The sequence below is a fragment of the Thalassophryne amazonica genome, chromosome 8 (assembly GCF_902500255.1).
Source record: "Thalassophryne amazonica chromosome 8, fThaAma1.1, whole genome shotgun sequence".
Lineage (NCBI taxonomy): Eukaryota > Metazoa > Chordata > Actinopteri > Batrachoidiformes > Batrachoididae > Thalassophryne > Thalassophryne amazonica.
In genome coordinates, this window is record NC_047110.1 from 46,821,106 (window position 1) to 46,840,939 (window position 19,834).

The 19,834-nt window shown below is 41.8% G+C and overlaps 1 protein-coding gene across 2 annotated transcripts in view; it reads right to left on the bottom strand.

The window, feature by feature from the left end:
• cntn1a (contactin 1a) overlaps positions 1 to 14,720 on the bottom strand; it is a 106,266-nt gene extending 91,546 nt beyond the window's left edge. For both annotated transcript variants that reach the window (XM_034176099.1, XM_034176098.1), the window contains exon 1: positions 14,685 to 14,720. The gene's annotated coding sequence lies outside the window, so the exon portion shown is untranslated. The remainder of the gene's footprint in view (positions 1 to 14,684) is intronic.
• Between the last annotated feature and the right edge of the window lie 5,114 nt (positions 14,721 to 19,834).

Consider the following 19,834-nt stretch of genomic DNA (forward strand, 5'->3'; position numbering starts at 1 on the left):
TACCCCTCCCAGAGACTCCAAGAAGGTTGGGTACTCTGCACTGCTGCTTGGCCCATAGGTCGAGACAACAGTGAGAGACCTGTCCCCAAACCCGAAGGCGTAGGGACACAACCCTCTCATTCACTGGGGTGAACTCCAACACATGGCGACCTAAGCTGGGGAGCAATAAGCAATGCTACCCCAGCTCGCTGCCTCTCCCCTGTGAGCAACGCCAGAAAAGTGGAGCATCCAGCCCCTCTCCAGGAGTTGGGTACCAGAGCCCAAGCTGTGCGTGGAGGTGAGCCAGACTATATCTCGTCGGTACCTCTCAACCTCCCACACAAGCTCAGGCTCCTTCACCCGCAGCGAGGTGGGACATTCCACGTCCCACAGCCAGAGGCTGTGAGCGTGGACCGGCCCCCGGGCCACCCGCCCTCAAGTGCCACCCAGTCCTCTCTGCACCCGATCCCCATGGCCCCCTCTGCAGGTGGTGAACCCACAGGAGGGCGGGCCCACATCGCTCTTTCAAGCTGAGTCCTGCCGGGCCCCGTGGGCTAAGGCCCGACCACCAGGCGCTCGCGCTCTTCTATTATACATTCTAAATCTAAGGTGGAACTCTACTTGTGTTTACTAAGGTACACCTAAATATCTTTAATTAGTAGAGCCACTTAGGTGCCTGGTCTTGAGAACCAGGGATGGTAGGTTGAAAAGCTTTTTATCCCATGGGAACTCTCCGTACCCACATAAGCGGCTCAAGAATATGGACAGCATGTTTATAAGTGATATTTACATGACAATTTATATGACAATATTGAGATATGACAATTTGGCCATATCCTACAGCCCTACTGTCATTTAGCTGAAAACTTTGAATATTAATTTACATCTTCATTAAAAAAATGCTTAAAGTGGCAGGGGGTTAAGAATGCTGTAATGAGAGGGGTCAGCTGAAAAGCAAAAAAAAAAAAGAAAAATTCTTAAAAAGGTGGAGAGTATGGGGGCAGAGCACCTCCGGAAGCTGAAAGGCAAAATAAGGAAAATGCTTAAAAAGGCAGGGGGGTCTTGGGGAAGCTAAAAGGTTTTAGTCATGCTCATGCTCCCACTAACCATTTTACTGAAAAAAGTCTAAAGGACCTAAAGGACATGGTTAGATGGGGAGGGGCTTTTCCAAGTATGTGAGAGGCAAATAAAGAAAAATGCTTAAAAACATGGAGGGTCTGGGGGGGCAGAGACCCCCCAGAAGCTGAAAGGTTTTTGTTTTTTGGTCCTCTGAAGCATTTACTCAAAATAAACTCTGAAGAACCTAAATGACATGGTGAGATGCTGACAAGCTTCGCTCGTTCATGTCCACGACATATGCATATTAATAATAATAATATTGTGAATATGATAACAAGGACCTAAACATTTCTACATACATTAAGACAGTAAATTTAGATTAAAAATTACATAATTAACAGGAAATAAAGGTTGAGTTCTTCTCAAAACTGTTGAGGTCTAATGCTGCGTTCACACCAGGCGCGACCAGACGCCACAAATTTGCAGGGGTCTGTGGCGACGGATGCTGTGTCACTCTGCTTTTGCTGCGTCATCAAATAGGAGGAGCTTCCATTCCACTCACTGCCTCCGGTTGTCAGTCAAGTTAACATGACGGACTTTGATCACACGGAGCGAGTTGTTGTGGAAACTGACAAACGTCATGAGACGTTCCCAATTCGGGGAGTATCATTATTTGCTGCAGGAGCTGCGACTGGATGACGGCCGCTTTCAGCGGTCCTTCCGCCTCTGCAGGACCCAGTTTGAGGACCTCCTGTCCTGTTCACGCGCGCACATGTAAACAATAAACAAAAAAGAAAGAAACTCCGCTCCCCCTCCTGCGGGGCTGCTGCCCGCTCCAAAAACTCTGTCATAATTGTGTTTAGAAACCAGTCACCATTTGTTTTATTATACATCTGTGTAGTTAATAAGTAAAATAATCTCCATGGACAATTCACTTGCGCGCACATGTAAAATAAGAAGAGAAAGAAACTCCGCTTCCCCTGCTGTGGGGCTGCTGCTCACTCCAAAAACTCTGTCATAATTGTGAAATAAAGGACAAAAGAGACATAAGTCCTGCTCACAGGTTGCTACCAGAGACAGGACATGTTCACATCTTCAGTCAAACTCCAGACATCTCCACGTCACTACATATTCAGTCCCTGATTGGTCATCGCGGTGCGACAAGGCGAAAAAGTTTAGATTTTTCAACTTGGGGAGGAGGGCAACGCGACGTGACGCGACACAATATCGTGCCACAAATGCGCCAATCGCTCAAAATCGCTTTACTTGCGTCGCTTCATTCGCGTCCATTGCATCGCGCTACGTGACTTGGCACCAAAACTCGTCGTTCCATAGGGATTACATGGCAACCTGTCGCTGCTGTCGCTTGCATCGCGCCTGGTGTAAACGCGGCATAAGGTTCTAAAAACATTCGGGAATCACACACTATTCCAACTCATTCTAGAAACTTTGGACAATTTACTACGACCATGAAAAATGTCAGCTACCTATTTTATAAACACTACCCAATCTGGAGCCTATGGATCCCCACAGACAACACACTAGTTAGTGTTTATTTTGTTTTCACTTGGGTTTTGATGTGTATACAAGCAGAGTGTTCACACACTGTAAACCCGTCTATGTAAGGTGTATCAGAAAACAACAGAAAACCTCTCAACTCAACTTTCGACTCCTTTGTTGTTGATCTATGGTGCATTCATTTTCTGCGCCCACATGATAACAATGCACCAGCATTGCAGCTTGCTTACCAACTAGCAATGACAGCTGTCTAGCACTGATTGTAAGATAGGGCCTTAAAGAAAACATTGTGAGGCAGATCTACATTGCCACCAATATTACACAAACTCCTCCCTGAATCGAGGACCACTTCACAAAATGTTGGTGAAATCCATCCTCTACTCTCTGGGATACCCTGACAAAGAAACAATAGGTGACCACATCCCCTCCAGCATCCTCTATTAGTTGGCAGAGTTGGTCTGGAGTTAAAAAAAAAAAAGAAGAAAATGCCTCCAATAACTGGCGTCTCAATACATACTGCATATGACAGCGTTTGCTGCTCCATCAAATACCAAACCAGAATGTTGCAATTAAGTTGTTCACAGACAGAATCCACATCTATTTGCATTCTCGCAGACACTCAAGCACATGACTCTGATGCAAAAGTCAAGCCTCAGAGAAAATTAAAGATACTATAAATGGCGCATTGTGAAGCTGATGGAAGGCGTACTAAATGAGTTACTGTGTTCTCAGAACAATCCTGGAAGACAAAAGCCCCAGAAGGAACAGAAAGAAAAGCCTCACAAAGATGAGAAAAAGAAAGCGAGTAACCCTGTTCTATCACTGCACTTATGTTGCTGTGGGTGAGGGTCAGGGAGGTGCTGTACATGTAAATATGAATATAAATGTGGAATGAGCTGCAGGAAGGGGGTTAGAGAGGTGCTGGTGCAGTAACTCAGAGAGATGAGTGCTGGTGCCATTTCCATGTGCTGCCTGTAATGTGGGCTGTGACAGATGGCAGAGTGGTGTGGTTAATGCACAGGAGTCACACACACAGGCCTTTCTTTTGGCTCACTTTATATCGCTACTCTGACCGTGTAAGTTACACAGTATGTCACTCTCACTTTCCATTTTTTTTTTACTCATTACTAGTTCCTGTGCTGCCTGAAAAAATGTATATTACCAAATGAATTAAGTTGACCAGACCAATATCTTTGGTTTATATTGTCTGCAATCAACAGAAGTCAAAAAACCAATAATCGTAATGCCCCAACTTTTTCTGATTTGGGGTTGTGCAATTTTTGACATAAATGTTACTTTCTTTTTCACTCTGCCACTTGCCCTCTGGCTCTTTTCTTTCTACTTTTTCATTGCATTTAATCATTAAACACACAAGCGTGTAGTTTTGCTGCTGACTTCTTAATAATCTGTTGGCTTTATTAGTGTGTGTGTGTTGGATGGTTTGTGCTTTACCCAATTCAGTGCACCATGTGTCTAGGACAGACTGCAGGCCTCCTAAAGACATGTCATTCAGCACAACAGAATCAGACACAATTTAGTATTTAATATACGATTAATCTGAATGCCACAGATGATGCACAGTGCAGAAACGTGCAGAGGCACTGACATGAATATGATCCCCATGATTTCAGAGATATAGAGTTGTCTAACCAAAAATGGCTTGCTCATGGCCTGGATAAGGTCTACACTTTGCTTGTGTATAGTACTTTAAGGTGACTTGTGTTATGATGTGGGGCTTTATAAGTAAAACTAATGTGTTGCCCGTGGGAATCCATGGGCTCTAGATTGGGTAGTGTTTATAAAATAGGTAGCTGACATTTTTCAAGGGTGGTAAAAAATTATGCAAAGTTTGTATAATGATTTGGAATGGGGGTGTGTGAGTCCAGAATGTAATTACTCATGTCCAGTATTCACCGTTGTTAATGGAATGCCTGTAAATTCTTAAATAATATAGTCCTATCAATGTTCAATTGATAGTACGAAAATACTAAGCATACCAAACGGCAATGTTAACGCTCCCGTTTGTCCATGTTCCAAGGTGTATACACACAACACACACCACACACCACACACACCCCGAGCCCACTGGCTTTATATCATAGATCATTTACCGCCCCCTGCTGGAATGGAATGCCAAGTCCCGGAATGTAATATGAACAACCATTCGTCACTGTTAACTTTTATCTGTAGTTTCTCCAAAAATATTAGTCCTATCAGTGTTTCATTTTGGCGGCGGTTCATCCTTGCACAAAATACATAAGCATAGCAAATGGCAAATGTCAGTAAACGAGACACCAACCACAAAGTGTTGGTGGAAAACTGCAGATCCTTGTGACTCATAAGACAAGACATTCAATAACTATAAAGAAACTGATAAAAGAAATTTTCATCATTACATATAACACCTTGGTCCTAGGATAGTCGGGGCAGCAGGACTGAGAGTCTCTTCGACTCTTACTGACGTCAGTCTACTTTATTTTCTCTCCTAATCTGTGGATCTCTTAACATCTCAATTTCCCAGCTGCATTAAGCCCTTTATCTGTTTCTGCTTTTGGCACCTTTCAAATGTAGATGCACTCAGCTACACTGTTTCTCAAGCAAGTAATCATTTACACAATAGTCAATGGACAATACATAATACACACAAAGAAAGAAAGCTGAGACAGAACCTTCCACTGAGGCTCACACACAAGACATTTGAGTTTGGCTGTTTTCATGGAGACATTGTACATTGCTGATGGCTCATGGACAAAACAGCGTTGACCAGAGGTCAAATGTTTCCATCAGGTATGACTGAAGTGATCTTTCTATAGACAGGCTTCATTATCAAATAGAGATGAACTAAAACATAGATAATTCTCACTTACTCTAATCAAGGGGCATGGGGGTGTGTGAGGTACACCCTGGACAGGATGCCAGTCTTATGCAGGGCCACATGTAGACAGACAAACCTACAGTCATTTGAAACTGTTCAATTCTCCTAACCTGCGTGTCTTTGAAAGCGCGAGGAAGACGGAAAAACTGTGAACACAGGGAGAACATGCAAGCTTCACACAGAAAGGACCAGGTGGGAAGCGATCCCAGGACCTTCTTGTTCTGAGGCATCAGTGTTAACCACTACGCCACCATGCAGCCTTGTGTGTAAACAAAACAGCTCCAGCAGTTTTTATCCGGCTTTGGTCGAAGTTGGTGGAATGACTAAAGGACAGCCAATGACAAAGTGATTTGATTTAGAGAAAAAATATTAAAAACTAAGATCATGGGCCAAGGACAAATTTTGGCCTAATGCTGAAATGGAGATATTTCAAATAAATATTTTGAGAAACAGAGCAATGAAAAGTGAGTCATATATCCATGATAATGTATGAGGTGGTGTAATACAATCTTTTCAAAATGGGCACTTTGTGTTTTGAAGACCAATCTGAATGTGGACTGTTTCATTCTGGTGTGCAGATAGATAAACAAATAAGGTGAGTTATTTATGTAGCTTTAATGTTTCAATCATCAGTTTGGTGATAGAATAGCAACTTAGTTCATGCCTGGAGAGCTATTAAACACCACCACCATTCACAAGGTCCCTACAGTTTTATGATGGTTTTATCATGCTTTTACCACCCGCTCGTTGTGTATGATCAACAAATTAAAACATCCATACAGAAACATTATTACTAAAAATGATATGATTTGCAGCAGCCAGATGCAGGCCAAAAACATTCGCAGAGCTCTGGTTCTGTCTGTTTCAACAATTTGCTTTTAGCATTTAACTTGAAACTCAAAGCAATACAGATGTGTGCAGAGAGGACTCCAGCACCCGCAGCAGCATAACAGATGGGATAACATCTCCAAAAATGTGTTAACTTCTTTCGTTCATGCTGGCTCGTGCATTTCTTCACAGCCACCCAGAAAATAATTACAAATTTCCACATAATCAGATTTGGAGTGGGTTTTCCCTCGCTGTAGTGATTTTAGCTCATCAGACAAGCATTCATTCATTTTTCCTGACCAACCTTTTGTGTAGAACCAGACAAGCAGTTGTGAATGGGCTGTGAGGTAATCACTTTTGAGCTCTATTGGGTGAAGATACACCAATGGTGACCACTAAACACTATCATGAAGTCATATATCACCTATTGGTCACATAACGTTGGACATTGGGTGACATAAGACCTTGGCCCTGGGACAAATGCAATTTTGAGGTCACTCCAACCTACTCTCAGCTAGCTCAGAAATGGGTAAAGAGGTGGAGCGTGCACAACACTGGCATGACTTGGGCGGAACAAATGCCTCAAGCATCCATCCAGCGAACTGCAAGATTGGCCACTTCCGTGTTTGCCTCATTTATCAGGACCCGAGGTTGGGGCTTGGTTGAAGATACACCAATGGTAACTACAAAACACTATCATGAAGTCATATATCACCAATTGGTCACATGGCGTTGGACCTTGGGTGACATTGAAAGGTCAAACTCAATCGCTTTGTAAGTAAGATGTATTCAACATGTTGGAAAGGTTCTGTGTGAGTCAAAGTGGTTACATTTTGGACAGAACTGGTCAAATGTCTGCTGTGATATTCATGTATCTGGGCATTTAACGTCTGAAAAATACGTATGAAAAAATGCTTTCCAGGACACGAGGCAGTTCTGGAGTGTGATGGATGTGGCAACACGCAACATCAACACACGTTCGCAGACTTGACTTGACTTAATGAAATGTCAAGACCACACAGAAACATATATTATGGTATCAATGAATCCTTAAGGATTAATGTTCATGAATTTGTCTCAAACATGTACCACGTGGGTTTTGCACTCCTTGAGTGCCAATTTGAGTTATTAGATAATGTAATCTGTTTAATTTTAGGTGGATTAGAAAATGTTCTTGCATTGATAATCTATAAAGCAAACAGAAATATGACATTTCTGTGAAATAAATATAACTACTCTTTTGAATTTTTATCAAGTTTCTATTTAAGTTCCATACCTTGTAAAGCAAATCTGTACAATAGACTTGTAAATGCTGAAAATCCCAAAAGAAATAAACCCTCACATTAATTTGATTTCACACAAACCTGTGTGTTTTGCTTTGTCTGCATGAATAAAAGAGTGTCCAAGTGGGACAGATAACGTATTTATCCCAGAGGCACCAACTCAACAGCACAGAAATAATTTACTATAAGTCCCAGAGCTGCAGCATGGCAAACCAAATTCTCACTGATATAATAAGTGTTCTTAGTGCCACAAGTTAAATAAATCACATTCTGTTTGACAATGAATGCAATTATTTTGTAGAGATATGATCTGAAATTAGTCAGACTCAAGCAATGCATGTTCTGTGCAGACATATGGTCTTAAAATGTGATTATGCGATTGCTTCACAAAACAGTTATTCAAACCTAATCTATTCCAGGGTGATTCTGAAGCCAGAAGTTTCCTCAGGCTGTAATGAGAGAATATGTCTGTAATGTGACAATGTCAGTCTGTCAGGAAATACTGCATCACTGCATAAACCCATAGACTGTATACACACGAGAGAAACCCTCCTAGACATCACCCATTAAGTTTTCTAAAGAATTGGTTTGAAGCTCAAATGGGACGGTTCCAAATGCCACCATCCTGCCAGTGCCTGAATAGCCGTGACTCCCGATCAACCAATAACTAACTGGGTAGAGAGGTGAAACATGGGCAAAACTGGTATGACTTTGGTGGGATGAATAAACCCTGACCACGCAGCCACTGCTAGCGGGTGGCCGACTGGATCTGCTAGCACACACTAGCTGTCACTTAAACTGACAATCTTCCTAATTATTCATAATTTTATGGTTTAAAATAGCTTAAACCGATGAGTTATACAAAAATGAGCAAGCCACAGTAGCCATTAGTCCAGCAACACAGTACACACAGGACCAGTATAAACCAACCCTTGTAGCAAGAGTATGAAAGACGTCCTACAAAGTTGTTATGTTATGCCTGAAATTTAATCACTGGAACTGAAATTAATCCATGCAGATTACAAATCTATTTAACACTAACCTTCGACAAAATAACTTTTGACAAATAAGCAATGGGTACAGTCAGTGGATTCTGGGAAGAACATGTGTCAGCTCTACGATAGACTGGCAGTGTGTCCAGGGTATACTCTGCCTCTTGCCCAATGACTGCTGGGACAGGCTCCAGCTCCCCTGTAATCTAATAATTGGAATAAGCAGGTTTAGAAGATGGATGGATGGATGGATGGATGGATGGATGGATGGATGGATGGATGGATGGATGGATGGTGCAAACAGCAGAATACAACTTGTTCCACAACTGCAAAAACAAAACAAAAAACAAAACAAAAACCAACAACAACTAACAACTTTGCTCCAATTAGTTAACAAGAAAAGAGTATGACTTTTCATTCAAAGCAGATTAGGAGAAATAAGTGATTCATAAAATCCATTTGCAAACATGCCATCATGCAATTCAGACCAAGGGACACCTTATTTACTGAAGTGCTCAAAAAATATGTCCAAATCTGTTTGTAAAGACTGAGTTTCAATTTGTGGCTAACGTAATGTAACCAGAGCTTGTAGTACCATCAAGACCACTCTGTGTCCTGCAATCAAACTATAATACTTGCGTTTTAACCCTCAGGGGTCCATGGACTCGCTGGCACGCCCACATTTTTTTTTAAGTCTCTGTATCCAATAAGATTAAATAAAGATATCACTTTATTAATTTATACAGTACCAAATCACAACATAAGTCACCCCAAGGCGCTTCACAACAATATTGTCTAACCTTACCCACACCCTAAGCAAACACATTGGCAACAGTGGCAAGGAAAAAACCCTCCTTTTTTCTTTCTTTTTTTCACAGGAAGACACCTCAAGCAGACCAGACTCAGTAACGGTGACCATCTGCTTTGACCATACTACTAATAATAAAATAAATAAAACTAGGTACAACATAGAAGTGACACGCACACGCAGAGACAAATGTTGCAGCTAAGCCACCATGCACATATACATATAAAGTCCAGTGATCTTAACAGGTGATGGCTCAAAAAAAGGATGATAGCAATAATGATGGATTGTAACAACAGTGCTTCTTTCCATGCTTTCTGGTCCACATCATTTATTTTGTGATTGATCTCTGCTCCCCTCCACAGCATGTCTTTTTCCTGGTTCTCTCCCTCAGCCCCCAACCAGTCCCAGCAGAAGACTGCCCCTCCCTGAGCCTGGTTCTGCTGGAGGTTTCTTCCTGTTAAAGGGAGTTTTTCCTTCCCACTGTCGCCAAGTGCTTGCTCACAGGGGGTCGTTTTGACCGTTGGGGTTTTTACGTAATTATTGTATGGCCTTGCCTTACAATATAAAGCGCCTTGGGGCAACTGTTTGTTTTGATTTGGCGCTATATAAATAAAATTGATTGATTGACTGATTGATTTTTAGCATGCACGAGCACCATGAGCACCAGTAATATGCACGCCTGGCTATATAGAACAACTCTAAATCAACTAGCACTTAATTTAACTGACTGCTGTAGATTTCATTTATGGTACTTCAGCTGACCACACAGCCTGTCCACAAAGAAAACAAGTCTATCGGTGTTCACTGTACAAATCAATATGGGAGTTAGTGCCCTCCTAAAGTATTGGGCCCCTTGGTATGTCACACATTTGAATTTGTTTATGCCATTTCAAATACAAAAAGCAAATCAGGCTTCTTAATATAAAAATTTCTAAAATGACCGTCCTTAAACATAAACTCAAAGCAAATCTCTACAACTTGGAAAACATTAATAAAAATCTAAAAGTCAAGATGATGGGTTGCATAAGTAATGGGCCCATTTGGTATAATAGCTGTAAATGTTTTCGTTGGGACCACTAAAGCACGAGGGTGGGACCCGAGGATGCAGGTAGCAGACACAAGAGGTTAGGTGCAAAAAAAGTCCAATGTTTAATACTTAAACGGTGGCAGTGAAGAATACAAATATTACTCAAAAATTGAAAAATAGTACAACAGTCTATCATAAAGGTGACTCAAAACTCCCAAGTGAGAAAGACCAAACACACTACCACTGACAAAAGACAATTGTTCAAAAACCGACAGGGTGGTAAAACACTTACTAAATGGTGAACCACTGGTGAAACAGGATGAAATGCAGGACATAGGAATGCACAGGACTAAATGTACGGGAAATACACAGGGTGTTGTGATGGCAGTTCTGACGTGAACCCATGAATGCAGGCAGTAACCAGGACAAGATGTTGAGTGAAAAAACACAAGTGATTTTTTCTTCCCAGACAATAGTGAAAACACTGTCCAAAACAAACTGTGAAAGTCCACGACCAAAATACAAACAAAAACTTCCAAACTAACTGGAGATTAATGGGAGCGAGCAGGTGGCAGAACATATGGAAGTAACTCACACAAAAGAAAATATTAACTCACTAAGAAACAATTAAACACGGGGTAACACAATGCATAAAGGCAAACCAGTACTCACAGCAAGGCAAAACAAGAGAATAAACCCGCAAAAGGCAGGGGAACAAGTGACGAAACAAGTGAATGTCCCGCATAACTCAGGATACAACATGCAAAACATGCACTATGTACAATTTCTCCATTCACAGACAGAGAAGCTTATAACTTCTTCTGGGTGTGTTGGTGGCTTTCCTCACTCATCTCCATCTTGCACAGTCACTTAGAATTGTCTACTCCATACAGATTTACCACAGAGTACCGTACTATTTGCATTTCTTCATAATTTATGTAAATAAAGAAGATATATTCAAGCTATATTCAGTGACATGGAAATGGTCATGTATCCATCCCTGAATTGTCTGAAGAAAACTGGCAATAAAAATTATTATTTGCAGGTATCATACCAAGGCATTCCATTACGTATGCAATCCATCATCTTGGCTTTCACATTTTTAAATAATTTATATCAAGTTGTAGAGATTTGCTTTGAGTTTAAGGAAGATCTTTTTAGAATTTTTTATACTGAGAAACCTGATTTACTTTTTGTCTTTGAAATGGCATAAACAAATTATAATGTGTGAAATACCAAGGGGCTGAATACTTTTAGAGGGCACTGTATTTTAGGTGAGTCACTTTTCCCCACTGCTCCATTACAATGACTTTGTGGGTTCCCCCAACTGCCAAATCCACCTTTAACCCCTGCTGTTAACCAAATATGAGGGAGTCTCTAGTGTGTCACAGCTTGAAAGCTTATATCACAATGTTCTGACCTTTGAGGAGTGTCACATCAACTCTGCCTCCTCCCATGACTTCCTCTTTGTCTGAGTTTTACAGTTTCACATTATAAAGGCAGCACAGTGTTGTCTCCCATCGATCAATGTTGAATGACCTTAAAGTGGGAAGAACAGAATCATGTCCAGGTGGTCAAATCCTCTGGACACGAAGGCATTTATTTTCACAGCAGATGCAAAATGGATTTGTGCAGAGGGCGCAAGCCCGTGTCGGATGTTTCACAGTGCACTTTGCTATATAAGTGGCAGGAAATACCCACACAAAGCTAGACAATGGTGCTGTGGTTTTGAGGCTCAAACAAAAGTGAAAAGGCTACTGGATCATTCTCAGATTCAACCTGTCAGAGTGCACAGCAAACACCAAAGCTGCCTGAGGTGAAGCAGTAATGTAGCAAAGTGAGGGCATTTTTAAATGTGTTATTTAATGTCTGTTTTCAGTTCACTTTAACTGTGTATTTTTATGCCGATGAATTGTGAATGCCGTCATCCTCTCCTGTCACTGAATGCAAAAGAGAGAGAGAGAGAACATGAAGTCATATTAATATTACACTGCTGCAGGTGAGAATGATTTGTGCAAGCACACTGTACGTGTTGTGAAATCGCTTTTGTACAACTCTATACCTGACCACAACCCTTTTTAAACTAACATGCCCACAAGAGTGCAAGTGGTATTATTATTTTGGGTGTAAAAACGACAAATGCAACGATATGTGCTCTGTGCTTTGTACTTTTTTAAGCCGGGTATGCGATAGGGCCCCAAAAAGTGCACAGAGGCCCTAATATTTTATATTCAGGTAATGCTTCAAAGACAAGAAAAACCAATGGATGGACAAAAACAGTGGCGCTCATCCCTGATTCAATCAGCAATCCTCCCTGCGTACAGCACCACTACTTGTTTCCAAGCAACATACCAGCAAGCACTCGTTTTTTTCAATTTACCCCTGGCTGACAGTCTGCCTTTATTTCATTCTTTGCCCACAAAATAAGACAAAGTGTAATGACTGCATCCTCTATATTAGAACAGCATGAAAAAAAAGGTAAGGTCCAGCAAAGCACTTTTATCATAACATCACCACTGCAGAAGTGGCTATAGATTTGAACAAAAGCTCATACTGATCAGTAAAGTATTTCTGATTGATAGGTGTGACTTCATGATGAACTACTGTACCTGACAATATGTAGGCTCTCAAAGCTCACTGCATTTATTGTTGACAAGAAGTATTCATCATTCAAAATACAAAGTTATGTCACAGGGTCCAGAGCACTCAAGGTCTGCATCAGCTTTCTGATGTATTTAATTAATTAATTAATTAATTAAATTATTGACGGCATAATTAAAATTAATAATTCATGAAAGAGCAAGAGAACATATTCTGGGTGCTCCAGCTTCCTCCCACCAATGAAATGAGTTGGTGTCTCTAAACTGACCATAGGTGTGAGCACCAGCGTGTTTGTCTGTCTTTGTGTGGCCCTGCAATTAACTGCTATCCTGTCCAGGATGTACCCCGCCTCTTGCGAAATGAACGCTGCGATAGGCTAAAGCTCCCCTGTCACCTTTAATTGGAATAAGCAGTTATGAAAAATGATTTAATGACTGAATTAAAAAAATAATAATTTCTTGGTTTGACTGCTAAAACATCAAAACCAACAAAATATTAAAGTTATACATAAAATTTTATCTTAGTGAATGAACTGGTAAATGAATATAATTAGTTCATTATTTAACAATAACATTTAGCTATTAATTGTCATCCTTCTGATGACCTAATTGAATGATGGTGCTACTGTATATTAAAATAAGAAATCAGAATCTTTCTTCGCCATGATGGTTCTTTTGATGTAGGTGTCAACATTAAATTTAACATATTAAAAAGAAATAGTATACTATAAAAACATAAACCAGACTATGCAACTAAAAGGATGTGCATCATAACCAGTTCTAAGTGTATAGTTGTACTGACAATAACAGAAGAAAGTGGGAAAGGTTGTCATACAGAAGAATTGTAGCATGCGATAGACAATAGATATATCCATTATAATGCATGCAATTGTGTGCACGTGCTGACAGAAAAATGATTGTTGAGGAGAATGATGGCCTGAGAAAAGAAGCTGTGAAGGTGGAGGCTGGTCCAAGTCTTTAGGGCTCTTACTCATGGGCTCAGAGTGTCAGCCATGACACTCTCTGCCCTCTTCACTGTCCTGGATGAGTAAATGTCTTCGAAGGTAGTGAAAGCTAACACTCCACCATTCAAAGCAGGTTGTGCTTGGTGTGCAAAGATGCAGAGCCAAACCAGATGGAGATGCAAAATGTGATGATCGATTCTGCTGTGGGAGTGCAGAACTAGACCAGCAGTGCCTGAGGTACCCCAAATTTCTTGAATTGCTGCAGAAAACACAAACACTGCTGTGCTTTTTTCATAACTGCAGTGTTGTGTCTCTCCCACTTCCTGCTGAATGATAATGCCCAGGAATTTATCACCCTGCTCATTGTAGAGCTGTGTATTTCCAGTGGAGACAGTGAGGCGGGTTATTTTTTGTTTTTATGTTTTAATGGCTTGCCTCACTTGTCCCCTTCTTGGATGTCTTATGTGGTATGATCCAGCATACCAGTGCCTCAATACTGAGGACATAGCAGCTGAAAAAGACTAAGGGGATGACAGTGTTTCAGTTAACTGTGACACATAGATGGCTACTTTTATGAGGTAGGGATGCACTGCATGTTTGGGAGTGCATGCTGAATGTACAGTGGTACAGCAAAATTATTACCTGTTTTTTTTATAACTATTTCATCACATCTCCTTAAATCCTGCTAGTTTAATAACAGCAAAACCTTTAAAGCATGCAAAATTGTGTAAGAATTATGATGGGTCCTACCTCTATAGAAGTCAGGTGCCTCCCCATACAAGTACACTGATGATCTGTAACAGTTAAAAGAAACAATCTCAGCACTTTAAACAGGTCTTCTGAAAGTGTGGAGGTCTTTCTTTCACTTCTCTCAGTAAAAATCGACCAAAAGGCACCGTATTATCTAAAACGGTTCTCGGACTTTGGAAAAGCTTAAGTATGTACTCCTTACAATACACTGAGTAGCTAGCTAGCAATTAATCAAAGAATATTTTATCAATTAGTTGTTGGGTCCATAAAATTAAAAAAAATGGTGAAAAATCTCAATGAATGTTCTCCAGAGTCCATGGTGACACCTTCAAATGTCTTGTTTTGTCCACAGCCCAAATACATTCAGTTTACTGCCAGATAGGAGTAAAGCTACGAGTAAAACAAAACAGAAAATATTCACATTTAAGAAGCTGAAATCAAAGCATGTGGATTCAAAAAAGAGACTCAAACTGATTGGTTGATTCTCAAAATATTTGTTGACTAATTTGATAGACAGAAAGATAGATAGAACCAGGAAATGCTTAGATCTTGTAACTCACAATTTAAAAAGGCATATACTGAGGAAAACACTATCAAATTTGGTGATACTTTCTGTAATACACCAGGTTAATCCAAAAAGCAAAAGGTTTTGCCTGTGTAATATCCCACAGACTGCCTGTTGTGAAAGTGTAGTGACACAGACCCACAACAGGGGGCGCAAATGAACGGACAATAGAAGTCAAATTTGAACACTTTACTGTTGTGAATGCCACAACTACACACAGCAGATTATAGAATGTATACAAAGTCAATCAAACAAAGTGTCGTGTGGGCAGGCTCGACGATAGGAGACATCCGTCTGGAGAAGAACCGGAACCACACGATTTCCTCCGCCACCGAACCAGGAGAATACTGGAGCCGCCAGGTTCTGAATCCCCCAGGTGGCCACCGTCTCCGCATGTAGGATCTGGTACTGCTGGCGAAGAGCAAAAACAGTCAGGTGTGGGTGGGGTGTGTGTACACCCCGTAACAAGTATGGTGGTTATTCCACCTCCACCTCTCATCCACACTCGTGCAGCTACTGTCAATCACTTATCTGGCGGGATGCAGAGCGAAGCAGTCGCGGCATACGCCGGTTCTTCAGGAAGACAGCTGCAAGAACGTATTTACTGAAAACAACGTTAGTAACACTCAGGCTGAGAAAGTTACCTCCTTGGTAGAACGATATCTCGGCGACGTGGTGGAGGTGTCGTCCTGCTTTTATTAGGGGTGAGGCGCAGATGATTGGCGACAGCTGTCATAGCCGATGAGTGACAGCTGTCACCCCGGCCGCTCTTGTGGGGCGGCAGCGCCCTCTCGTGCCTGAAGCCCGCACTTCAGACAGGGCGCCCTCTGGTGGTGGGCCAGCAGTACCTCCTCTTCTGGTGGCCCACAGAACACTGCCACCACGATGTACAGTGGATAATGAACTGGTGATGGATTAGGAGCAGGTGTGGTTGTCACTGACCTTGATAAACCACCCCTGAACACAAATGAACTAAATCCGAGAAGTAAACCATTATATTGTGATTGCTTCACAGTGGTTGCATTCTTAACTCAAATAACACAGTGAGACCACCACGCAAATGTTGGGAAAGAAAGAGAGCGCAAGGGAGAAGGTCAAGCAACATACGTAGAGAGAAACAATGGGTTCCTTGGATATTTACTAAATCACGGAATAAACAATTATTTAATTAATTTATTGTTTAAGAGCAGTTATACTTGAAAGCTCAAATCACACAACCCTCCAGGAAGTCTTTTGTTTATGAACATAGCCAGAGCAGGCAGAGCAGCTATCATCTTTGTGTACGCCTGATACCGTCAGCTCTCAGAAGCTAAGCAGGCTATGTTCTGATTAGTACTTGGATGGGTGGCCTCTCAACAAGACCACGGGCTGTGTGGTTTCTCCAGGGAAAACTGGACTTGTGCCAGACAGGACATCTGGCATAAAACTTGTGCCCAAATCCCAATGTGGATCTGTACTGGCTCTGCTGTGGCAACCCTGAACACGAAACAACAACACAGTCAAAGTGGACTCCTCTTCCTTCTCTCTCATCATATGTGCGGTTTTAAGTTACATGTAGCTTGAAATGAGTTTGTTTGTTTGTTTTCCATTTTCAAAGCTTAGGTTTGGTTGCCACCAAAGCTGCCGCTGCTTGGGATGCACACATGTATACATTCCAACTACACCCTACCTTTCCCAATAAATATATGTAGAAATCAAAACTCAAGATAAAAATATTGATCTGAAATCACTTTGAGTGCTAAGTAGTTGAGGTCTTGCTGTCATAGTACTCCTGCTGGGTGTTAAAAAATTTCAGGAGTGAACACAATGGCACATTTTTGCTGGTGGGTTGCTGATTAAGGTCTGCCACATTGCTCAAACCAGTGGGCTCATCACGTAATTCTACATACTGTCGGTAGTACAGCTACAGTGTGATATGTTTTTGGGTGACATTCTTTCTCCAGGTGTATGTCAGAGCACGTTCTCACAGATTTGTCAAGATCCAGCTTTACTTCAGCCAAAGCAGTATGGCAGGGGTGGCCAAGTTCGGTCTTCGAGAGCCACATTCCTGACACTCTTAGTTGTCTCCCTGCTCCAACACACCTGAATCCAATGAAAGGCTCATTAAAGGTCTGCTAATGAGTCTTTCATTGGATTCAGGTGTGTTGAAGCAGGGAGACATCTAAGAGTGTCAGGAATGTGGCTCTCGAGGACCGAACTTGGCCACCCCTGCAGTACGGCACTGAACTCACACATGCACACACTCATCTTCAACCGCTTGCCCAAGATCAGGTCGTGGGGACTGGAGCCTATCCCAGCAGTCACAGGGCGTGAGGCGGGGTACACCCTGGACAGTACGCCAATATATCACAGGGCCACATATGGACAAACACATTCACAACCTTTGTCAAATCAGGACCTTCACCATGCACTGGAGCAGTTTGCAGCCAAGTGTGAAGCGTCCGGGATGAAAATCAGCACCTCCAAATCTGAGGCCATGGTTCTCGACCAGAAAAAGGTAATTTGCCCTCTTCAGGTCCGTGGAGTGTCCTTGCCTCAAGTGGAGGAGTTTAAGTATCTCGGGGTCTTGTTCACGAGTGAGGGACGGATGGAGCGTGAGATCGATAGACGGATCGGTGCAGCGTCTGCAGTGATGCAGTCGCTGTATTGGACCGTCGTGGTGAAGAGAGAGCTGAGTAGGAGGGCAAAGCTCTCGATTTACCGATCGATCTACGTTCCGACCCTCACCTATGGTCATGAGATTTGGCTCATGACCGAAAGAACAAGATCGCGAGTACAAGCGTTCAAGATGAGTTTCCTTCGCAGGGTGGCTGGGCACTCCCTTAGAGATAGGGTGAGGAGCTCGGTCACTCGGGAGGAGCTCAGAGTCAAGTCGCTGCCCCTCTACATCGAAAGGAGCCAGCAGAGGTGGCTCGGGCGTCTTTTTCGGATGCCCCCTGGATGCCTCGCTGGAGAGGTGTTCCGGGCACGTCCCATCAGGAGGAGGCCCCGGGGAAGACCCAGGACACGCTGGAGGGACTACGTCTCACAGCTGGCTTGGGAACGCCTCGGGGTTTCCCCGGAGGAGCTGGGAGAGGTGTGTGTGGATCGGGAGGTCTGGGCGGCTTTGCTTGAGCTGCTGCCCCCGCGACCTGACCTCGGATGAAGCGGAAGAAAATGAATGGATGGATGGATGGATGGACATTCACAACCGCACGCCCACCTATGGACAATTTAAAGTTCCCAATCCACCTAACTTGCATGTCTTTAGATGAGAGAGGAGGCAGGGAGGGAACCCACAGAGACACGGGGAGAACAAGCAAATGCCACACAGAAAGGCCACAGGTGGGAATCGATCCCATGACCTTCTTGCTGTGAGGCAACAGTGCTAACCACTAAGACACCGTGCTGCCCTTCTGAACTGAACTGTTCTACAAAAACATATGCATCATATGCAAAGTTTCTAAAATGAGTTGGAATGGGGTGTGAGTCCAGAATGTTTTTAGAAAATTAGACCGCAACAGTTTTTAGAAGACGTCTTTAGTTTTTATAATAATAATAATAATAATAATAATATCAGAATTATTATTATTATTTTATGTTATTATATTTTCTGTTTTGACATTTGATTTTTAAATGGACCACAATGGCAATAAGTGTTTTCACTTTCTTGTGTCATCCATGTGTTTTAGCGTATTTACAATTATATTATGTACTTACATTGAACTTACACAAAAAAAAAAAAAAATCACACACACATGCTTTTAATATATAGATGATTTACTGCCCCCTGCTGGATTGGCGTGTGAGTCCAGAATGTAAATATCAATGTCCAGTGTTGTTAGCTAATATCTGTAGTTTCTCCAAAAATATTAGTCCTGGCAAGCTTCTGTTTTGGTGGCGTACATCCTTGACCCAAAATACATAAGCATACCAAATGGCAAATGTCAGCTCTCCACAGTTTGCCTATGGTCGAAACACGCATGCACACTATTATTTTTACACACCCACAAATGGAGACATGGCAGAAGACATCAAATGCACTATCCTTCTGACTCATGGTAGCGGCAACATGACACTTAACTAAAATGACTAAACCAATTGAATTACAAAACACAATAAATTCTTTTATATTATAACCTTTGCTAAAGGTATAGCTAAGATTAAAACCATTGTGATGCTCGGATTTACAAAGAGATCATAAATCATTTTGAATTCATATGTTCACCTTCTTGTTGAGTTAATGTAGGTTAACAGGTGTTCAAAGAACAAATGCTGAAAAACTGTAGACAGAAATATCACATAGACACATTGCATTCTTAAAAATAAACCATATTTAATTCTGTATGAAACAAACCTTTCCTGATATGTGTCACAGAAGTCTGAAATGAGCTGTTTCAGACTGAATGTTGGCAAATTGGGGGGGATTTCTCCATCTAGACTCAAAGAATTGTGATTTTGAGGATGTTTAAAATGAAATCACTACTTCATTTAACTGTAAAAGATAAATCAAAAACCATTTTGCATAGTATGACCCCGTTAATGATGAAGGACAGACAGAACACACAGTGAGTAGTAATGTCGGTGGGTTTATGGTGAACATATG